Raw genomic sequence first — 16,817 nt, 5'->3', positions numbered from 1 at the left:
CTGAGGACGCACATTCCACTTTTAAAGCTTTCATTGTTGAAAATAATAATAATAATGATAACAGTTCTTTCTTTCGTTACACTGCAGTCCCCTCCTATCATGTAATATGGTGTAGTGGGAGACTGCAGACTTCAGAAATGGTGCTTGGACACTTGCTCTGCCCTTTCTTACATGGCCACATCCATTTTTCTTAACTTCACTGAGCCTCAGCTTCCTCATAGGGTTGTTAAAATGGCTTTATCATAAAAATTATGATTTGCCTGGCATACAATGGGTACTTAATATTTGGCCAGTTTGGGTTGTTTTTATTGTAATGTGGTTGGTTTGTGTGTGACTGTGTTTGTTGTATGGTGTTTTTGTGGTATGTGTGCTAGTTTTGCTTTTTGATTGTAAAGAACCAGTAAAGGCTAATATTTAAAGCACAGATTTAAACTAAAGTGACTGAACCCCAGCCCCTCCACGAAATAGCTGGGTCACCTTGGGCAAGTGACCTAACTTTTCTGAACCTCTGTGTCCTCGGGTGGTGGGGGATCTTAACGTGACAACATACATAAAGCACCTGGCACAGGTGGGCTCAGTGAACGGCCCTGCTATTATTTTGTTGTACACATTACTCTTAGCTGTGCTCAATCAGGTCACAGTAAACAATTCTAGAATAACATTTTTCTAGAACTTTCCAGCTGCCAGAGTGCCAGGAATAGAATGGACTGCCCTGGGAAAGAGTGAGCTTCCCATTAGCCGAGGTGTTTTAGCAGAGGCCGGAAGACCAGTTGTGAGGGAGATGCAAGAAGAGAGAGTTGAGTCTGTTGAGCTTTGAACGTTCCCTTACAGCCCTGAGAGGTCGGATCTTATGTCCAAGGCCTCAGGCCCCATCTGGGGCCATCCTGCTTGCCTCTCCTTGCCCAGACCTAGACAGGAAGGAGCCCAAGGGGGCCCACGAGGGATGTGGAATAAACAGCCTGTCCCCAGGGCAGACGGAGGCGCCGGGCCCCCTGCTCACTAGCACATCCTCCCCTCAGTCCCAGGGGATGTTTATACTCTGGTCAGAGTTTATAGGACGTCTGGACTTACAAGATCCAGAGTTCTGATTTCTCCCCCCAAGCTGTCAGCCCCTCTTCCTCTCGCTGGGTGGGTCTGCATCTATTTTAGGTGAGAAGCCCCATCCTCCAGCGGAAGCAGGAAAAGGGTACAGTGTGAGAAATGTTCTCTTCAGACCCCTAGAGCCCGGACCCCGGAGGAGGAAGAAGCTTGTGCTGTGGGGGATGAGGGGAGAAGGGGGTGGTGTCTCCAGGCTGCTCATGGGAGAGCAGTCCTAGGAGGGAGAGGCAGGGGGAGGGCGGACACTTGCCTTGCAGCTTGGGTTCAGAGGCCTTCTCCCCCAACACAGCGAATAACGGATGGCACTTCCCAAAGTCTGACTTACATACTGGCTTCAGCTACTGGCTCAGATAGCACTGTGTTTATTGCGCTGGTTTTGGTGTATATCTGCATGACTCCGAATTTGTGACTGGGGTCTCGCACGTGCATGTTTTGTTTTGTTAGTGTTTCGAAGAGTCACCAGGTGGCAGGCATCAGACAGGCTTTATTCACACGTGCTCCTCAGCACCTGGCTCAGAAGCCTGGGCCCCACTGTGACCGGGGCACGACCTGCAGAGAGAACAGAGAAACCCTGAGCCTACCCACCAGCCACCACGCGGGGGACAGGCAGCGACTCCAAGATGCATCACCTCACTCCTCAGCAAGGAGCCCTGACGGCCACAGCCAAGGCCCTGCCGTCCCTGCCCTGCCTCCCCACACTGGAAAACAGCTTCAACAAATGTACAGGCTCTGAGAGCTGCAGGGAACCTCAAATCAGGCCTCCCTGCAGAAGCTTGTCTCTGCGGCCTGAAGCTGCTGGGAGGCAGTACTGAGAAGCTGCCCCAGGGGGTGGTTTAAATGTCTTGTCTGGGAGGCTCTGTACGTTTCTAGGAGCTGTGGCCTTCAGCGCAGGGGCAAGGAAGAGCCGTGAAAGGCCTCGAGGAGGGCTTATTCCCTTCATTTAACAAATATGTACTGAGCACCAGCTGTGCACCAGGCGCTGTTCTAGGCACTGGGCACAAAGCAGTGAAAGTCAAAACAGTTCCCGAGCTCATGTTCTCACAGAAGATGGTGGAGGTAACAGGATCAACATTTTAGAACCTGCCTGCGACTTAGGGCTCTTGCTGGGCCCCTCTCCTCTCAGTCCCCTGTACCTCCTGCATCTGTGGGAACTCCCTCATCTCCTGGGAAGCCCATGACCTCAGCCCTCGGGGCATGTGGAGGAAGGTACAATGTCTTCAGAATGTGAAATCTTGCCAAATTTCCATTGTAGGTCGGTTCTCATAAATATTGTATTTGCGGAGAAGGAGGAAGAAGTGGATGGCGTGGAATCTGAGCATATCCAAAGTCTAGTTCCCAGGAAAGAAGCCTCAATTATTTCTCTACTGTTAGAAGATAGCATCAAGGTTTCTGGCCCTGGGAGACAGAGGTGGTCCAGCCCTAGAACCCAGGCAGATGCTGCAAGTAGTTGCCCAGTGGTAACAGTGATATCCCTCTTACATTGACAGCACCCTACAGTTTACAATGCACATTTATATTTGTGACTTTATTTACTCCCAGCATCAATCCCAAGGGAATATAAGATTTTCACAGAAGACGAAATTGAAGCCCAGGGAAGGGAGATAAGTTGCCCATGTTCATACGGTGAGGAAAAAGGGGGCAGAGCTTAAGATGAAAGGCTGGGCCTCTGAGGCCACTTTTGACCCCCACCCCACCCTAACATTTGCCCCAGTAAGGGAATGAGCGTTGGAAGTAGCTGTGGTTAGAAGTGGGCACCCTGTCATCAGGCAGTGGACACAGAGCACCAAAAGCCATCCAAATCATTTCTGACACAGCCTGGCTGTGCTCTAGGGACAAATCTACTTTAGAGGGAAATGTGTCTGGTGAGAGGGCTCAGTGCCCAAGGGATATGCTTTCTGAGTCAGCTCTGGAGAGAGTTCAAGGGTCGGGCTGACCCCGATCTCCTTCTCCCTCAGTAGTGCACTCTTTGAAAAAACAGGGATTCTTTGACTCTTCAGTCAAGCAATCACATAGCTATGTCCATAATGTTTTGTCTTCCATATTGGGATTCCTTTGCATTCTATCTCATTATCTCAACCACAGAGCCAGCTCTGACCCTGTCATTCCAGAATCACTTACAAATCTTGTTTTTAGACCATTTCTTAGAATCACAGGCTCAGTGGGACCTTACAGGTCATTTTGCTGGCGTCTCAGTGATACTCCTATCAGATGCTCCCAAGTTTCTTATTAGCCTCTACTTGTTTTAAATGTCTCCTTCCCCACTCCTTCAATTTGCTGATGACAAATTTGCTCTTGAGAATACAAAGAGCAAAGCTGCTCTCTCTGCCTGTGACAAGTAGTATCAGTCAGGATGAACCAAGTTGGGCTGCAATAACAAAAAATTCTCATGGAGGCTTAGCCCAGCGAAGGCGTCTTTCTCACCTACATTACCAGTCCTGTGTAGGCTGCTTGGGCATGCTCTACTCATCAGAATCACTCAGCGACACAGAATGATGGAAGCTTCATCACAATACTTTCTTCCACAAGCACCATAATAGGATCAGAGGTAGGTGGGCACTGGATTTACAGAGGTAAATCATGGGTTCTGGAGTCTTGGCTCCAACCACTTATTTCCTTCAGGCAAATTCTTTCATCTCTATAAGTGTCAGTTTCTTATCTATAAAGTGAGAATCATGATGAAGTATCTACCTCACAGATTTGCTCTGAGGTTAACTGAGAGGATGGATGTAAACCCCTAGCCCAGAGTCTGGTTCATAGAAAGAATTCAATAAATGTCAGTTATTATATATAATGTTAACATAGTATTATGTTAACTTAATAGTGCCTACCATCTCCAGACAGAACAGTGGTTCTTTCCACTATTCCTCACGTTGACCAGTTTGAATTCCTTCAAAGAGTTTTTTTTTCTACAAGTCATTTTCACATTATTTTTTATGCATTTTATCTCATGCATTTTACCTCATGAACACTTAAGGGTTCAAAGCTGAGGCACAAAAAGATACATCCACGTGTCTTGCCAACCCCAACCAGTTTATCCAGTTCAAGGTACATTACCAAGTCCTTCTAAGGAGTCGAAGGGAGGTCAAATCTGGGGAAGGATCCTGGCTTGAGATACAACCCTATGGAGAGAGGCACAGAAATCAAACTGTAGAACATCAGAGTTAGAAGAGACTTTTAAAACAAGAAAGCCTCATCATGTCTTCTCTTCTACCGATGGTGAAACAGAACTCCCGAGAGAGAAGGAGACTGATACAACGTCACACAGCAATTCAGTGTCAGAGCTGAGGCCAGAACCCACTTGCTTTAATCCCGATCTTGGGGCTTTCTGCATGTCACAGAAGGGGACAACATTCGCTACTACTGGGGGAGGAGGGGGCAGATCTCTCAGAATTATGGCTTGTCCTCATTTCACAGAGTTGTACTCCGATGGAGCTGTAAAGTTAAGAACTTTATAAACATTACCTTATTAAGGCTTCTTGGAAACCCAAAGTCACAGCTCCTCTGGGTCATGGGACATGCGTTGAGCATCCAGTGAACAAACAAAGGGTAACGTTACATTTTTCACTTCGTTTAGGAAACCTGGCTTCTAATTATAGGATTTGTTTAACAGTCCCGGGTGCTTTAGGAAGGCTTGGAGTCAGCCTGCAGTCCTGAGGGCTGCTGAGGCGTGTCAGACGGGGAGACACAGGTGGGGTGAGGGTTGGAGCAGGGAGGGGGCCTCAGCGGCACAGGGGAGAGATGGACAAGCAAAGTTAACTTAAGCTGAGACCTGGAGGGGGCTATTAAAGTAGTTTTCCCTGATCCCACCAACCAGGTTGCTCCCATTTGGAAATCACCTCCACTAACACCCCTCTGTTACCATAACCCTTTCATACATGGGCAGTGAATCTGATCTGCTCTGTGGCAAGCAGGTGAAACAATGATCACCTTGCTCTTGGGTTCCATGAAAAATTGAGCCCCCTACAATAGTAGTCATGATTAGTGCCTCCCTCCCTGGGGAAAAATGGACTAAGAGCTGGCTCCATCTCCATGACTTTTTAAACAAATATTTTTTTAAGTAAGTTATTTTTTAAAATAAATCTTTATAAATTTTGTAACTACTATAATACTAATGTATTATATTCCCTTAACACAAATAAAAAACAGAAATTAGACAGAAATAAAAATAGAAGTCCCTAATATATATAATAATTGTATATAGTTAAGCTCATGACCTCAATGTAAATCAGGAAAGAATCAAACACAAAAAATCACAATGAAGTAAGCCAAAATAACCCAAATTCCCGCATTCTTGCAAATATCTAACAGTGTATTGTCACATACATACAGCCACACATACACACACACATGTGTAACTAGGTGTTCCCTTGCACCATTCAGGATGTGGTTACTATGGTCCCACTGGTCCTCCGACTTCAAATGTTCAAGGCCCATATGCCAGTAAGAGCAGGGTCAGACCTGCAAGGCAGCCGCTCTCCCCCACGTCCTTACCACCTTCCTCGTACACATCCAGGGGTCCCCTAGTACTCACAGGTGTCTTAGAGGTGGGGGCAGTGTCAAGTCCCGTCTGGTGCTGTAGCAACGTACCCACCACGGTGGAAGGATAGGGATGTCCAAGCAGAAGCTGGTTTCAGTAAGTCGTATCCCAAACTATGGGTCACGTTCACAGCTCCCAAAGGGGCCACGGAGGTGAAAGCTAGTATTCTCCCTAGGCCAGGGGAGGGCTCCAAGCCAACAGCCCAGGGCCCTTCAACAAGGGCAAACCTGTCCATTTCCTATCAGCATTGGTGTGCCAGGGAGTCACAGAAATTTTGGAGGGCTGTGCACACCGTTGTTCCTCCCCCACAACCACTCTTCCCTGGCAATCAGCACAAAAGGTTTGTTACATCCCTCTCCCTGCCTTTCCCAGAAATACTCCCTTCAGGAGTTCATAATGACCTTCTGTCTGATCTGTCTGTGCAGGGACAGACAAAACACAAACTTAACCTCCAGCAGGGCACCTTGCTACAACCACACTTACCCCTACACACAGACACATCATTTATTTTGCTATGGTAAAAATATGCGTAACATAAAACTGAACATTTTAACTGTTTTAAGTGCACGATTAAATGGCAGTAAGTACATTCAGTGTTGTGCAACTATTACAACTATTCATTTTCAGAGCTATTTCATCATCCCAAACCTGAACTCTATATACCCATTAAACAATAACTCCCCATCCCCCTCCCACCAGGTCCTGGCAACCACCATTCTCTCTCTGTGACTTTGTCTCTTCTAGATACCTCATGGAAGTGGAATCATACAGTATTTGTCCTTTTGTGTCTGATTTATTTCACTTAGCATAATGTTTCAAAGGTCATCCATGTTGTTGAATGTACCAGAATTTTGTTCCTTTTTATGGCTGAATAATATTCCATTGTATGCATGTACCACATTTAGTTTATCCATTCATTCAGTGATGGACACTTGGGCTGTGTTCACATTTTGGCTAGTGTGAATAATGCTGCTACAGACATCAGTGAACAAGCATCCAAGTATCTAGGGCTTTTCTTGGTGGTGGTATTATTGTTACTATTATTATTACAGCCATCCTAAAGAGTGTTAAGTGGTATCTCACTGCAGTTTGGCAAACACATCATTTTGCTTAAATGGTATTATTCCATATATCATCTTCTGTACCAGGATCCTTAACCTCAATAACATGTTGTGGACAGTTATCTATAAAATGATAGCTTTGAGGGCTTCCTAGGTGGCGCAGTGGTTAAGAATCCGCCTGCCAATGCAGGGGACACGGGTCTGATCCCTGCTCCAGGAAGATCCCACATGCCGCAGAGCAACTAAGCCTGTGTGCCAAAAAATAAATAAATAAATAAATAAATAAATAAATAAATAAATAAAATGATAGCCTTGAAAAATTGGTTTAATGACAATTATAAGTACTTCTTCACTGAGTGTCTATTACCTCTCAGAATCAAAATGAAAAAAGTCAATGAAACAAAAGTCTTATGCTCATCAAAGAAAACACATGCAGCTTGATTTTTTTAATTAATTATTTTAGTTATTTATTTATTTATTGGCTGCATTGGGTCTTCGTTGCTACACACAGGCTTTCTCTAGTTGCAGAGAGCAGGGGCTACCCTGCTGTGGTGCACAGGCTTCTCATTACGGTGGCTTCTCTCATTGTGGAGCACAGCCTCTAGGTGCGCAGGCTTCAGTAGTTGTGGCACATGGACTCAATAGTTGTGGCTCGTGGGCTCTAGAGCACAGGCTCAGTAGTTGTGGAACATGGGCTTAGTTGCTCCGTGGCATGTGGGATCTTCCTGGTCCAGGGCGCAAACCCGTGTCCCCTGCATTGGCAGGTGGATTCTTAACCACTGCACCACCAGGGAAGCCCCAGAGCTTGATTTTTAACAGCACTTTCCAAAACATGTCTCCCAAATGATCACCTCTGAGCTGTGCCTTTTGGGTCGAATTAGCATGAAGTCAGGGCTGGGGGTTAGGGACAGGTTGGGGATGAGAATGTGAAGTGTGAGATAAAGCTTATAGGATCTAAGGGCTGGAAGGGACTTGCCACATTGTCGTCCAGCCTGTTTGCTTTCCTCTTGCGTCAGAGAACTCCTCACTTCACCAAAACAGCCCGTTAGCTCATCTCATCTTGAGCAAATCCACTGACTCAAAAAGTCTTTCCTGCGTAGATCGAAACCCCATCTTCCTGCAGGTTCCAACTGTACCAGCTCAACCTCTTTCTCGATCACCTGTAGAGGTGGAGCAGCCCTGCCAGCCCCCTGAGTCTCCTGGTCTCCAGGGCCCTTACCTTCCCACTAGGGATTCCCTTGCCCCCCACAGCACACACCCTCTGAGGACACAGAACTCTCCAAACACACTCTTACATCCAGCCCTTAATAAGAAGCTCCCCTCACCTCCCAAGACGCCTTACTCACACAAAGCCAGAGTCTCACTGACCTGTGTCCTCTGCGAGTGGAGGGATTTCATGGCTGCTTTGCCACAGTGTGGAAAGAAAAGCCACTTCACACAATAGTTAATAGACATAAAGCACTCATAAGTCCCAAGAGAGGCATGGGAGGAAATAGAAATGGCTTCAAAAATGTTTGAGACAGACCTATGACAACCGAGTCACATATGGCTGCCATTTAGTTAGACTTTTGAGATATTTTGGTGCCGGGACAACTCCTCTCCTGGGATCTGCTCCCAGGTTGCTTCTATTCCTTGTTCTGACTTCTGGTAACGGACGTTATGATAACAGAGCCTGTTGGCTCACAGAGGGGGCCGACTCATGCTTGGCCAGGCACAGAGTTCTTGGGTATTGAAATGGTGGGTCTCTCCATAACTTACACTGGTCATTTTTCTGTTTTCTGTCTTGATGAAAAATCTCTGATGCTACAGTAGCACCAGTAGCAGAAGCATAACAAGTTTTACAACCTCCAAAGTGGACTTTCCATAATTTCAGTGGTTCCGTTGGGCTGGCTTTATCTTTACCCTGGGGTCTGCTCATGGTGCTTTGGAGTGTCAAACCAGAATGCTGAGCAGGAGGGAGGAGCGGGGGTTACAAGCCGTCCCTGCCGTGATCTTACAACCCAGGGGTGTGCTTGTGAATGGTATCCATCTTCTCGGTTCAGGAAGAAGGGGATGACATGAATGGCAAGCCTGCTGTGTGTCAGGTGTGGCGTCATAACCCTTACAATACCTGGCACTTACTGAGCACGTACTCTGGAGCCGCACGGGGCTAACCCCTTCGTAAGCGTGGTCTCACTTCGTCTTACAGCAATCCTTGGAGGTAGGGGCTGTTTCTGGCTCCATTTTACAGAGGAGGAAACTGAGGGTCACAGATGTTAAATACAGTTCCCATCCCCACCCACCATGGGAAGCAGCAGAGGCAGTGCTGAGGGCAGTCTGGCTCCAGATTGACCCATCCCCCAGGACTGCAGGGGCCACCCCAATGGACCCTCGTGGCACCACCGAAAGGCCTGCTCTACGTTTTCCATTTCACAGAGGAGGAAAGTGAGGCTCAGAGCAGCAGTTGAATAACTGCACCCAGACTTCAGAGCTAAGAAACAGCAAAGGCAGGAACAAACAGACAGGCCTCCCAACAAGAGAATTCTTTCCTCAGAAGGAACAAAGTCAGGGTGAAGATCCTCCTACTAGACTGGGAGCCTCTTAAGGTCAAGGGCGGTGTAGGGTTCAGCACCCCACACCCCTGGGGCCACCCAGCTGCCCCACACAGGATGGCCTGAGGCCGTGTGCTGGAGGGAATCCTGCCCCGAGGGAAGGGAGGGAGGGGCTGCAGTCCCGTGAGGGCCCGGGGTTCAGGGGCATGTGAATGAAGGTAGCTGGGGTCCAGCCAGCCTGGCCACAGGAGGGAAGCTCTGAGCAGCAAGGCCACGTGGAGGAGCCCTCCGCCGGCCCCAGCAGCGCTCCTGCGCCCGGGGCTGCCCCTCCACAGACACCTCACAGGCACTGCAGGAGGCCTGGGGACTCAGACGCTCCCCAGAGGGGTCGTGCTCTCCAGGAAGAGCTAGACGACAAGCAACCACATCAGTAGGGATGTAAAAAAATAGGCACAGTCCTGCAGGGCAGCAAGCAGGGGCAGTGGTGGAAGGTAACGCAGGGGCCAGGCATGGCCTCGCCCACAGGTGGCTTCTGAGCTGAGACCGGAGGAGGAGGAGGAGCCAGCTATGGGAGGCTCTGGGCAGCCGGCACTTTTGGTGGAGAGGACTGCGATTGCAAAGGCCTGGAGGCATGAGAAACTGCTAAGGAGGCCAGTGTGGCCACAGCACAAGGAGAAAGCGTGTGAGACAGGCGTTTCTCGCGACCAGGACTTCAGGGGAAAGAGAAGCCCAGAGGCGAGCCCCCATATTTCCTCTCCTGCCCTGTCACCGCCTCCTGTGTAACAGGGGCAGGACCTGCCCCTCTGGGGCGCCAGCCTTCTTTGCACAGGGATGGGGTTGGCCTCTCAGGGTCCCAGACGTCTAGAGAGAGAGTTTACTTCCTCATGGTCCCCCACCCCCTGCCATTCCCACCATCTTCTGGACCCCAGGAGCCAGGACTGGCATCGTCCCCCTGGGGCTTCCCAGAAAAAAATCTCAGAACTCCCACTCCTGTCCTGGGACACAGGGGCCAGGGAAGAGGGAGGACATTCTCACACACAGCTTGCTCCCAGGGAGTTTGCTCATGTTCCCAGGCTGACAACTGGCAACCCTCAGAACTCTGGCCCCTACCCCCTCCTCCTCCTCCTCCTCCTCTCCCTGCCTCCTGCTCTCCCCCGGCCCCCCTTCTCCAGCTTAATGACTTCCACATGGGCCTCTGGCAGCTGGAGCCAAGCCTTCCAGCATTGTCTGAAATCTCCAAATTTAGAAGAAATATGAAAATTGTCAACCACTCCTTCCTTAGGGGGTAAAAGCAACATTCGGCACCGGGGGCAGGTCAAGGCGAGGCGGTCACGTGGCAGGCGCCTGGGCCAATGGGGGGCCCCGAGAGGACTCGGCACCCGCCTTGCCCCAACCCTGGGCTCGCCTCTTCAGCTCATATAAGGTAAAAGGCAGAGGGGCCCTTTCGGCCAGGGAACAACGATCAAGGGGCTAAGGGGAGGGGGGCCCAGTGCCAGCTGTTTAAAAATGCCCCTGTGGCAGTGGCAGCGAGGGGTGCCAGAGGCCCACTTGAGTTAGTCGAGAAGCAGTGATACCTCCAACCATCCCCCAAACGGGCTGACCCACGTCTCCAGGCCACAACGAGCCACACCGGGACCAGACCGCAGGCAAGGTAAGAACCAGCGGCAGACAGGGGTCTGTGAGTCAGTGGTCGGGGGACCTCAGTGGTATCCTCCCCAGGGGATGCTGCACCTAGGGTTTGCTCTTTGTTCTTTTCTTAACCTACTCTGGGCCTCAGTTTCCCTATCTGTGCAGAGGCTGGATCAGATGATCTCAAAGTGCCCATCCTACCCTGACCGGATGTGCAGGATCTGTGATCCTGTTGGCTTTGAGGACTCCTTGTGGCTGTGGTTAAATGGGGGTGGGAGTAGAGGGAGGGGACAGCGTCAATGTCCCGCCGCCTGAGCGTCACCGCCGTACCCGAGTCTGGTCCCGTCTTGATGGCTTCGCTGTAGACAGTGCTTATTCCTTGTCTGTGAGGTTTGATTTCTCAGCTCTAAGAGCCTGCAGCTCCTGGCAAGGAAAACTGTTTTCAAATAATGGTTTCAAGAAGCAAAGCTGTTGGAGAAGCGATGTCAGCTCAGGCTCCAGCAGACAGGCAGAGAGTCAGGAAGGCCAGGGTGTTGGCTGGGACGCAGTAGTGGGGAAGGGCACGCTGGCTGAGGGCTGGGGGTGCAGGCTGCAGCCTCAGCTCTGCCTCTCACTGCCTGGCCCTGTGGCCTTGGGCAGACACCCTACCCTCTCTAGGCTGCAGTTTCCCATCTGCACTGTGAAGCCACTGGACAACGTGGTCTCCATGCAGGATGTGGCTTCTCAGACCCATTTGAGCCTAGAGAGCTGCTGACGTCGGGAAGTTTCCCTATGATGCTCCGAGCTGAGTCTGCCATTTGACAACAGGCTTAGGGTCCAAGCAGACACCCAGAGCCTAGGGGAGCTTTTGGAGGTTGAGCCTTAGGTGATGGAAGGGAGCTGAAATGTCTCTTACTGCGGGCTTGGCCAAGGGAAGGGTCAGCCCTCAGCCCCAAGACCTTGGGATGAGCCTGGCCCCAAGGCAGCCTCTTCTGGGGAAGGGGCTGGTCTCTAAATTCAGTGTACTAGGGGTTCAGGACCTTGGAGGGATGGGGACAGAAAAGACAGCAGAGAGTTTCAGGGCGGTGAAGTGGCGGGGCCAGGGGACTCAGAGGAAGGCAGGGGACTTGCAATGGGGAACATGGGTGGGTAGAGCAGAGGCCTGGCTCATGGTTGGAAGACACGCAGGCAACACGGCTCTTCTGAATATGCTCTGGCCACATCTGGGGCCCAGAACGGATGTAGACCTCCAGCACCGGGCTTCCCAGCACGCTCACGTCCCCATTTTTGGTTACACAAGAACTGAGGCCATGATAGTCCAAAAGCAGACTCTGAAATCCAACTGCCTGGGTCCAATTCTGGCTTTTCTATTTACAGACCAAGTGACCCTGGGCAAGTCACTTGCCATCTCTGAGCCTCAACTTCCTCCTCCATAGAATAGCTATGGTCTTGGTTCTGACCTCACTTGGCTGTCAGGAGGAGTGAGGGACATATGTACCTAAAAGCAAGATAAATGGAGCCGATGTTCCTTACGATTAGACCCTACTCCTCTCGTGAGGCAAGATATCCTTAGCTACGTTTAGAGAGGAGTGGGAATGAGGCCCGGCCAGGGAGCTCCCTGAGTTGCTGAAGAGAGAACAGGGTCTGGAAAGAGGCAGGAAGGTTGAGTTCAGAGGTTAAGGGGCACAGAAGAGGGGTCAGCTTGAGATGTTGAAAGGGCTAGGTGAAGCCCCTTTTCCTGAATATATAGGGCATTCTGTGGGCAACGTGTCCCAAAGTGTGGTATCTGAAGCATTGCACACTTATCAACTGACAGGGAATCCTGGGTAGGGCCCAGGAAGCTACATTACAAGCTCTCCAGGGAATCCCGAGCACACGGAGCCTTGAGGACACTGGGCTGTCAAGCAGTCTGGGACCCTCACAAACACAGCTGAGGTAACCGAACCCACAAAAAGAGAGCGCTGCTGTCGGTCACACAGAGAGCTGATGGCAGAGCTGGAACAGAACAAGCCTCTGCCCAGCCCAGGCCTCCGTAAGGTGGTGCAGGTAGAATTACACTGTGATGATGACAGTCCAGGCCTAAGGCCTTTACACAAATTCCTTCACTTAATCTTCAGAACAGCTCTGTGAGGTGGGTACAACTCTTCTCCCCATTGCACAGATGAGGAAACTTGAGACACAGAGAGGTTAAGTAGCTTGCATAAAGTCACACAGCTTGTGAACTATTAAACCTGGATACCGTATGTGTGTTGCCTGTCCCAGCTCCTCTGTCCCCAGGGGTCTCCTACCTCCTGCACTGCTCCTTGGACACCACACTGCATAACTTCCTGGGGACCCTCCAAAGTACCTCATGAGTTTGTATGGGGAATTTCCCCCCTGCCAGGTGCTGAGCTGAATCTCTTGCATTATCATTTAATCTTCCCAGGATTACCCTGAGGCAGGAATCAGCATCATTCCATCATCCTAATTTATAGGGAAAGAAACCACTGGAGCTTACCCAAGGTCACAGGGCTAGGAAGTAGCAGAGGGGGTTTGAACCCAGTCCGCAAAATGCATGCTTTTAGCCTGCCCTCCAGGACACTTCTGAGCACAATGACAAGGAACCCCATTTTGTAGAGGAGACCAAGGCTTAGCGGGTGACCACAGCAGAGCTTAAACCCAAGTCTTCTAGTTCCAAAGCCATTGCTCTTCCTTGAGCCCCGCTACTGCCCAGGACAGAAAGGAGTTTGCTTGCCGCTGGTCCCTAGGAACCGCAAGGCAGCTTTTTGGGCAAAATCAGCCCTTTCCCAGGCTGGCCTGTTCCAGAGAAGAGCTGACATACATAGCCCTGAGGAATACAAAGTTCCAGGCCTGGTGCCACCACTGACCCTTCAGGCTGTGTCTGATTCCCCGTGTGAGCCCTGGGGTTGGGGGAGGGGCCTCTGAAGTCCTCACCTCCAGAGGATGCCTGGGCCCTGCCTCCACAGCGACTTCCCAACTAGACAGTCGCTGGGGCTCAGGGCTGTGGGGTCAAGCAAAGAATCGTGAGGAAGATTCTTTCCAGTTGTGGTTATTATGGCCATTTTTGTCCACGTCTCCTGGGGCACATGAGCCAGAGTTTCCCTGGGGTTCCTATCTAGAGAGGGATTGCTACGTTCGGACACGCTTGCCTGTCAACTTCACAGGAAAGCACCGGATTATTTGCCAAAGTGGCCAAACCATGTCATAACCTCTACCAGCAGTACGTGAGCATTCCCCTCCTTGACAACACTTGAAATTATCTGAATTTTTGAAGTATATATGTTACACACTTTATTCTGTTCTTATTGAATTTGCATAATTAAGAACGTAAGGAAGAAACAGAAATGCTGCAATGCTACTGTCCACACGGGTATCTAGAAATTTTCCCTACATGCACCAAGTTGCAGGGGAGCCTGCAGGTCCTGGGGGGAGGGTGGGCACAGCCCACATGGCCCTCCCCCAGCCCAACAGTATGCAGTGGCCACGGGCCAATAAGAGGTTGCCTGCCACGGTCTGCAGGAATTCAGGGGAAAGAGCCCACGGTGTCTGCCACATCCTAACGGCCTGTCTAGACAGCCCGGGTCCCGTGGGGCTTCACCACACATGGTGAGAGCCTGCAGAGGCCGGCCCCTTCTCCTCTTGCAAAAGAGGCTTGCTGGCGACAATGCTTCACCACCAGAAACCTTTTCTCCAATTCAAAACAGGAATGCACAGCATGCGTCACCCACTCTCGCGGCCCGTGGATCACCCACTCATCGGCCCCCTTTTTGTTTGGATGAGAAAACAGAGGCTGACTGTGGAGCCAGCGGCCCTTCCAGTGTGGGCCGCATGAATCCCAGTGCCCAGGTGATGAGGGGACCAGGCAGGTCAGAGTGGGGCTAAGATGCAGCAGGCTGGCCGGTAAAGGTGCCAGAGGTTTGAATCCCAGATCTGCCTCCTAACAGCTGTGTGACCTTGGGTGTGATAAGAATACCTGCCTCGTTAGATTATTGAGTTGTCTGGATTAGAACAGTGACTGACACATCGTAAGGACTCAATTAAAAAAAATAACTGCCAAAATGGGATGACAAAAGGCAGTTTCTTTGTGCGGAGGAGGTGCCGTACTGTGCCCCAACTCTACCTTCCACCTAGGGGGAAAAGCTGCCCTTATTCCTTCAGAAATAACAATCACCATATATCAAGCCTTCCCAAGTAGCCAACCCTCCACCTAGCAGTCTCTGAGATAAATACCATTACCCCTTTGGGAACTCAGAGGCTCAGAGAGGTTTAGTCATTTGCCCAAGATCACACAGCTTGTAAGAGGCTCAGCTGAGGCTCAGATCCAGATCTGGCTGACTCCAGAACCCATGCATATACACTCTAGCACTGCCCCCATGAGTCTGTGAGCAAAAGCTACTTCTGGTTCTACCTGCCTAATAGGAAAACTCGTGGCATTTAGGAAGGGGGCCATTTGAAGCATGATGCCTCCTTCTAGATTAGGCATTGTTACGATAAGATATAAACAGAGCCCCCCGCTCCCATCCCCATGCCTGCTCAGAGACAAAAATGCAGACAATTATCACCAGTGAGCACACCTTACTGTGAGCTGTGTACCCCTGGGGGGCTGTTCAGTCCTCAGCTGTCCTTGACTGGCACAGCTGATCAGTTATTTGAGGAAGGGGCAGTCAGCTAGTCAAGTCTGGAAGAAGCAGCCTCATTCTTGCACATCCCTGAGAGCCAATACCAGCCACAAGCCTAGGTCACCGCCTCTAAGATACTCCTCTGACCCAAGCCATGCTCCAAGGGAAATGGAAAACACACTGGACCCTGCCAGCTTGACAGGGACACTGCTTAGCTGCCACTAGCTTCTGCCCCATACCCCTCTCCTTCAGGGAACCAGGGTTGGGATGACGTGTTCAGAGGGAGGCTACTGGCTGGGAAGGCCATCCACAGTGGCCACACCACCACCCTGGCTGGGCCGCTGGGCTCAGAGGCCGCTAGTCAGTCTGCTTGGAGCCTGCTGGACCTCAGGCGTGTGATCCAACAACTCCACTGAGTCCGATGGCATCCGAGATAAGCTGAACAAGATGGGGAGAAAGGGAAAGAAACCGGCTAAGACTCTGGCCCTGGCTCTACAGCCAACACAGAACTAAGCTCATCTGTCCCTCTGGGTCCTTCAGGCTGAGACGCTCCATGGTCCGGGATGGAAGGAGGACAGCTCCGGTCATCCCATGTGTGGCGGGGGATGCCCACACTCTCAGGGAGGGAAAATCGGGGGTAGGGGTGGTCAGAGGAGCAGCGGCACCCTTTGGATAGAGACGAGAGGAGAAGGCATTCCAGGTGGAGAGTTCTGTGTACAAGGGTAGGGAGCCAGGGCTGGAAAGACTCTTTCAGGAAAACAGCAAACAAGACCATTTGGCCGGAACTGAGAGAAGGTCAAGAAGCCCTGTAAGGTTTGAGGCTGGCAAAGTAGGGAAGTCCTGGTCATGGAGTGGCTTTGACTGCCAGAAACCAAAGCCCTAGAAGATGGAAGAAGTGCTCCTTGGTATCTGTCTCTGGGAGAGAGATTTGTACCCTCCCCCAAAAGACCATCAGGCCAAGAGCCTCAGTGCAGAAGAGAGACCAGGGAATTTGGGCGTTGTTGACTCTGAGATGTCAAATAATTGGACAGGAGACCTGGGGGTGAAATTAGGAGGAGTAGGAAGCCTGCAGGTTACAGTCATCATCCTTAGGATTTGAATAGCTTTCTGGGGATCAGGAACTTGTTCTTTGTAGCCCCAAAGGACAGGGCATGCAGCCCCAGAGAGGCAAGTGTCAGCAGGATATTAGGAAGGAGTCTTCGATAGTCTGTCCAAAGAGAGATGAGGTGATTGGGAAGCAGTGAGCTTCCAATCACCAGAGGTATGCAAGCTCAGCAGGGACACTCCAGAGAGAAGTTCAGCATTAGAGGAGGTTGGGCCTCACGGCCTTTTCCACCACCAGCCTGGAACTTCACATCACATC

The 16,817-nt window shown here is 50.6% G+C and overlaps 1 long non-coding RNA gene across 1 annotated transcript in view; it reads right to left on the bottom strand.

Moving 5' to 3' along the window:
* Positions 1–1,083: 1,083 nt before the first annotated feature.
* Positions 1,084–16,817, bottom strand: part of LOC130851297 (uncharacterized) — a 30,863-nt gene continuing 15,129 nt past the window's right edge. The window contains exons 2-3 of the long non-coding RNA XR_009053164.1: positions 4,153–4,217; positions 1,084–1,647 (exon numbers count right to left, since the gene is read on the bottom strand). This is a non-coding gene — a long non-coding RNA (uncharacterized LOC130851297). The remainder of the gene's footprint in view (positions 1,648–4,152; positions 4,218–16,817) is intronic.

This window comes from Hippopotamus amphibius, chromosome 1 (assembly GCF_030028045.1).
Source record: "Hippopotamus amphibius kiboko isolate mHipAmp2 chromosome 1, mHipAmp2.hap2, whole genome shotgun sequence".
NCBI classification, from domain to species: Eukaryota; Metazoa; Chordata; class Mammalia; order Artiodactyla; family Hippopotamidae; genus Hippopotamus; species Hippopotamus amphibius.
The sequence above is the reverse complement of the archived record's forward strand: the minus strand, read 5'-3'. Positions and strand labels throughout refer to the sequence as shown.